Source organism: Myotis nattereri (assembly GCF_964212035.1).
Source record: "Myotis nattereri genome assembly, chromosome: 4".
In the NCBI taxonomy this organism is placed as follows: domain Eukaryota; kingdom Metazoa; phylum Chordata; class Mammalia; order Chiroptera; family Vespertilionidae; genus Myotis; species Myotis nattereri.
Window position 1 is genome coordinate 87,696,949 of NC_138079.1, and position 6,000 is coordinate 87,702,948.

At 49.8% G+C, this 6,000-nt stretch overlaps 1 protein-coding gene across 2 annotated transcripts in view; it reads right to left on the reverse strand.

Moving 5' to 3' along the window:
* Positions 1–5,333, reverse strand: part of TPST1 (tyrosylprotein sulfotransferase 1) — an 87,591-nt gene extending 82,258 nt beyond the window's left edge. Inside the window, exons 1-2 of one of the 2 annotated variants that reach the window (XM_081089829.1) lie at positions 5,250–5,333; positions 4,842–4,900 (exon numbers count right to left, since the gene is read on the reverse strand). The gene's annotated coding sequence lies outside the window, so the exon portion shown is untranslated. Of the gene's footprint in view, positions 1–71; positions 258–4,841; positions 4,901–5,249 lie in introns of those variants that run through there. The other variant, XM_081089828.1, reaches the window with a different exon arrangement.
* Positions 5,334–6,000: the final 667 nt, after the last annotated feature.

Below are 6,000 nucleotides of genomic sequence, written 5' to 3' on the forward strand. Positions count from 1 at the left end.
CCGGAGGCGGCGGGGACTGCGCGCCAGGTGGGCGGCGGCGGGCGGGGAGCGGGCCGCGGCGTCCCCCTTACCTGGGATGAGTGAGGAGCCGCCGCGCCGCCTCCCCAGCATCCTGGGCTCAGCCGCGTCTCCCGCCGCCCTAGGCGGGGGCCATTCCGCCCGCCCGGGAGCCCGCCCTCACGGCCAGGCGCCAGCAGCGGCCAGCCCGGCCCGGCCCCTCAGAGCAGCGCGACGCGACCCGCGCCCGCGGCCGCCTCAACAGCGACTCCCGCAGTCGCTGCCTCGGGGCCGGCCGCCGAGCCCCCGGGCGGGCGCGGGATCACACGCCCGCGGGGATTGGCTGCCCGGGCGATGTGTCCGTCTCTCTGATTCGTGGGCTTCCCAGGCTCCCCACCGAGGAGGCGGAGCCGCGGGTTGCGCCGAGTCCCGCCGGCGCTGAGGGGCGGGGGTGGGTCTGACGTGGTGGTCGGGCGGGTGCCCCGCGTTTCTGCGAGTGCGCGCTCCTGGCAGGGACTCCGGGGCGCCACCTGCTCGGGCGGGTTGTTGCTGGAGCAACGGTGTGCGTGGCCTGGCTGCCCGGGAGCCGGGCGGAGGTGGTTGTCCGCGCGCAGCTCCGGCCCGTTACGTGGGTGGCTTCATCCGTGGAACCCCGGGACGGAGCTAGGAAACCAGCTTTTTCGGGAAGCCCCCCTCTCTGTCCACTGCTTCACATACCGACCATGTGCCCGCTACTAGCAGAGGAGCTTTCATCTCATAGGACGTAACTCACACATGCAAACAGATTCCAACTACATTCCGTGCCACACAGAAGTGTACATGAGGGAGCAAATTCTGCCCCTGTTACAGGGGAGAGGAACTGATCCCTGGAAGGAAGAACTGAAAGCTAGGAAAGAAGAAAAGGGCAGAGAGGGAAGGGAGAGGTAGGGCTGAACTATCACAACGGAAAATTAACTGTTCACGTTTATGATTCCTTCTGTGAAAATGAAGAAAAGGAGCCTTGGCCGTAGCTCAGTTGGTTAGAGCATTGTCACCACCATATGCCAAGGTTGTGGGCTCCATCCCCATTCAGGGCACATACAAGAATCAACCAATAAATGCATAAATAAGTGGAACATCATCAAATCTCTCTCTCTCTCTCTCTCTCTCTCTCTCTCTCTCTCTCTCATTTAAAATGAAGTAGGGAGACCCTGAAGAAGGAGTGCTCACGCACTAACCACTCACTGCACCTTGCAGACTCCCAGAGGAAGGAGCTAATGGTTCTCACAAGGAAGAAGCATACTTGACTACTCCAACCAGCGGGAGGAAGATTTTCCCCTCGCCCAGCAACAGCCCAGCCAATGAACAGCCATCACCACCCTGAACTCTGGCTCTCTCCTCCTGGACTTTCCTTCACAACATTCTCTCCTAACTTCCTTTTCTTTATAAGGGTCTTCTCCTTCGTTCTCTTGCCTGTGGTTTGCCATAGCTTGCATGTCCTGAATTGCAGTTCCTCTACTATTCCTGAATAAACCCATTTTGCTGGTAAAATTTTTATTTTTAAGGTTGCCACTTCCTACAGGCATATCCATACCAGGTTCTGTCAAACAATTATTTCAACTCTATGAACATAGATTGGAGAAAGCATGCACTTAGGACTCTAACAGCTGTGTTCAAACTTGCTGTCTACCATCCTGGAAGTTCTGTTATCTATAGAATGAGGTCTATAAAATATGTACCTTAGAGAGTTACTATAAAGATCCAATGAGGTCCATACAAAGACTTGTGCAGTAATGTTCATAGCAGCATTCTTCATAATAACCAATAAAATGGAAACAAAACAGATGTCCATCAACTGATTAATGGATAAACAAAATAACTTATACCCATACAATGAAATATTATTTAGCCATAAAAAGGAATAAAGTTTTGATACAAGCTACCATGTGGATGAATCTTGAAAGTATTATGCTAAGTGAAATAAGCTAGTCACAAAAGACCACATATTATATGAGTCCATTCATGTGAAATGTCCAAAATAGGCAAATCCATACAGACAGAAAGTAGATTAGTGGATGCCTTAGGCTGAGGGGATTGGAGAGAAATGGGAAGTGACTGTTAATGGGTATGGGGTTTCTGTGGGGTGATTGATGAAAATGTTCTAAAACTGATAGGGGTGATGGCTACACAATTGTATTAATATACTAAAGCCACTGAATTGTGTACGTTAAGTAGGTGAGTTATATGGTGTGTGAATTATATCTCAATAAAGCTGTAATTTAAGAAAAAATCAGGTGAGATAAACCGCTGAAATCCCCTGCCTTTGGTGCCTCTCTAAGAACAAGGGTTCAAGATATTTAACTTTGTCTTTTTCTCTTTCAATTGGAAAATCTTATAAGCAATTTGATCTGAGGAAATTGAAAGGAATACCACCATGATATTTTTCTTTGGAACATCTAAATCAAATGAAGATGATTTGATACATGCTGTTTTTGGGAATATAAGCTCATCCAAAGAATATGAGCAAGGTCAGAGGCAGAGAGCCAGGGAAAGAAAGGGAAGGAAGGAGGCAGCACTCCATAAGGTAATTATGGAGAGACCCAAAGTCCTTCAACCAGCTTTAAACATCAAGGCTGTATGCCCCATTCCACCTCCTGTATTCCAGACCCTTCAAGAAAAGAGCTCACCATGGCCTGAGTAAGCTGAAGCTACTGCCAGCACTACTGGCCATTAATCCCTTCAGCACAGCCCCTGCCAGGCTCTCTCCACAAACCAGAAATGCAGCTCTGAGGTGACCGCCGCACTGCTCAGAAAATTATTCACCACCTACACGACCGCAGAAAAGAACTGAGTAGCCATAGCCAGGTTTAGGGGTGCAGGGGAGCGCTAGCACCTGTATCTCACATATTAAACTCTGAGAACAAATTCCAGGCAAGGGCAAGAACAGGACACATCCATTCAGTGACATCTGGCAGAGAGGTTAGCTCCCTGTCTGTCACATGGCAGGTTGTCTCCCAGAGCAAGACAGCCTCAGGTGGCCCCAGGGCCACACTACTGTCTGTGGCGAGCAGCCAGAAACTCCATCTTCAGATGCCCAGAGGCACTTGGAAACAAGCTTTCTCTGCTTTCTAAATCTACCCCCAACTCATGTAGGATATGTACTGAGGGGAGCAGAGCTTTGCCACTCCAAAACATGCCTTTTGGGGGGATATTGATTATTTTAAGCTGGCTATTTTTAAAAAATATATTTTATTGATTTTTTACAGAGAGGAAGGGAGAGGGATAGAGAGAAGCATCGATGAGAAACATCGATCAGCTGCCTCTTGCACACCCCCTACTGGGGATGTGCCTGCAACCAAGGTACATGCCCTTGACAGGAATCGAACCTGGGACCCTTGAGTCCGCAGGCCAAGGCTCTATCCACTGAGCCAAACCGGTTAGGGCTAAGCTGGCTATTTTTAAAAAGCAAAGACTCAGGAAGGACCTTTGACCTTCCCCCTAACTGCCTAAAAGAATTTAGATAACTCCAGAAACTGAACATCTATAACTATAGTTTAATATGAACTGGTGTGTAATGGACAGGGATGGAGCTTTGCTCAAAGTCCTTGCTGTGTGCCATTGTGTAAAGATGGCCCAGTAAACATTTGTTTACCAAACATATGAATTGCCTTTTTCCCCTTTGAAGTCCCAACCCAACCCCCCCCCCACCCCCCCACCCCCCGCCCATCACCACCATCAGCTAACTCAAGATGGCAAATTAGCCTCAACTGCCCAGTTTGTCCTCAGGCCCTATGTTCTTATGGAAGCCCTCATATGTACATACATAATTAGATTTGATTATTTACTCTTGTTAATCTGTCTCATGTCTCCCTCGCAGAACTAGTAAGAAAAAAAGACTCCAGCCCTGGACAGTGTGGCTCAGGTGGTTGGGTGTCGTCCTGGTCACTTGATGCCCGGGTTGCAGGCTCCATCCTGGTAGGGGGCAGCCAATTGATGTTTTGCTTTCACATCAATGTTTCTCTCTCCTCCTTTCTCTCGCTCTCTAAAAATCAATTTTAAAAGCTTTTTAAAACAGACTCCAAAATATACTCTTAAGTGAAAAGAACAAAGTTAAAAACAGCCTATATAATATGCTCATTGTGCTTTTGTGATTTTCATAGACCATCTTCAGAAGGATGCACAGTAAACTAGCAACAGTGCTTGTGTAGCACATCTCGCTTCGCTTCATGGCATTTCCATTCCCAGATCTGGCCTGGAGAGAGGCTGGTGCGGAGATGGGAGGTGGATGGGACAGGGACGACCTCAGAACAAGAAAATTGGGGGGGAGAACCATGCTGGGTCCTACGTTTTTATTTTCTATCCCAGACCCAAGGAGCTAGAAATGAAGGTTAGAAGCAAGGGGTTTGAACACAGAAAAAGGAGAGGACAGGCTACCTTTGAAATGCAAGTGCAGGAGCAGAGATCTCTCAGAGAGCACAGACATGACTGTGGGAGGAAGTGGAAAAGTGGGGACAAAGGAAGTTCTTAGGGAAGGGCTGAAATGATGAGGACAGAAGGTAGTTTGGCTGCCCCAGCCCCCACCCTGTTCCCTGCATAGGGGGTGGCACTAAATGAATGAATGGATGGGAGAAAGAATGCATAGATGGTTAGCAAAAGCTGTGGTTATCAATGAAGGCCACCAGAGCAAAGCAGAGGGGGACACAGGAAAGAGAATAAGAGGGTGCTCAGGGTCCTACCTGGAAGGGAGGGAGACAAACTCCAGGCTTCAGGGCCAAAGATCCTTGATAGGGAATTGAGGGTAAACTTTCGTTTGACTTAAAATGACCCCAAAGCCCTGGCTTACTTGGGACAAGTTAAACACTTACCTACAGACAGCATCAAAGAGCCAACGAGCTGCAGGAGACGCCTCACAATTCTCTTGAAGCTTGTGGGACAGAGGAAGTTGAGACAAAAATAAAATGGGGATACAATTCAAAGAAAAGGGAGAAAAGGGGAGCATGCCTCCTCACTCTCCCCACCCCTAGATCCAGGAGAACTGGCTAGGTCAGGCCCCGCAGCCACATCAGCATTTTAAAACGAGAATCCAGCCCAGCCTATGAGCAGGCATTTTCCAAATGGCTACGGAATTCCTGCACCTTCCAAAAATACCTCTTCATGCAACTCCCGCCAGGGAGAGAGGGCCACATGCCCAGGCTGGAACCAACCAACTGGCTTCCTGAGCCCAGGAGCTGCGCTCACATGCTCTGCAGACCCCAGCTACAGGAAATGCTTACTGCTCGGTGGGTAAACACAGCCAGGCAGCTACTGGTGCTGCGTGGAAGACTGGCAGCAAAGCATCCTCTAGTTCCACCTCTGGTGAAAGAGATCGTATGACTGCAGGGAGTGGTTTCCAAGCCTCGCTGTGCGCATCAACCACCTGTGCAGCTCTGCAAAGCACCAGGCTCTGGTCAGTTTCATGAAGCAGAAGCTCTGGGGGGACAGGGAGGTGGCATGAAAGGGACTCCAGAGAGGCCAGTTGGTGATATTCTGTGTCCTGACCTGGGAGTTACCTCGTTTGTTCACTTTGTGAGAATTCATCACACTATTTACCCATGTGCACTTTTCTGTGTTTGTTATACTTTACGTAAAATATATATATATATATATCCCGGATGAATTCTGCCCCCCTGCTGTGCTTTAGAACCACTGAGTCAGAGGTCCCGGATGAGAGCCTTGGGTTACACAAGTGATGCTGGGTGCTTTGCGTATGGGCTGGACTTGTCACCGGTGTTGGCCTCCCTTCCCGGGCAAGTGGCTGACCTACAAGGGGAAAAGCTCCAGAGGGGGAGGGATGGGGAAGGGAGGGACTCCAGGGAGCCCTTCTCTGCCCGCAGATGCTGACTAGTGACCAGTGTAAACCAAAAACAGCTGCCAAGCCTGTGACTTGTCCTGTACCCCATGCACGGCTTGGACAGAGCTTATTCAGACCCCGTGTTACCTGATTCAAAAAGGCAATTTCCTCCGGTGGCTTGGTTTCCCTCCCCG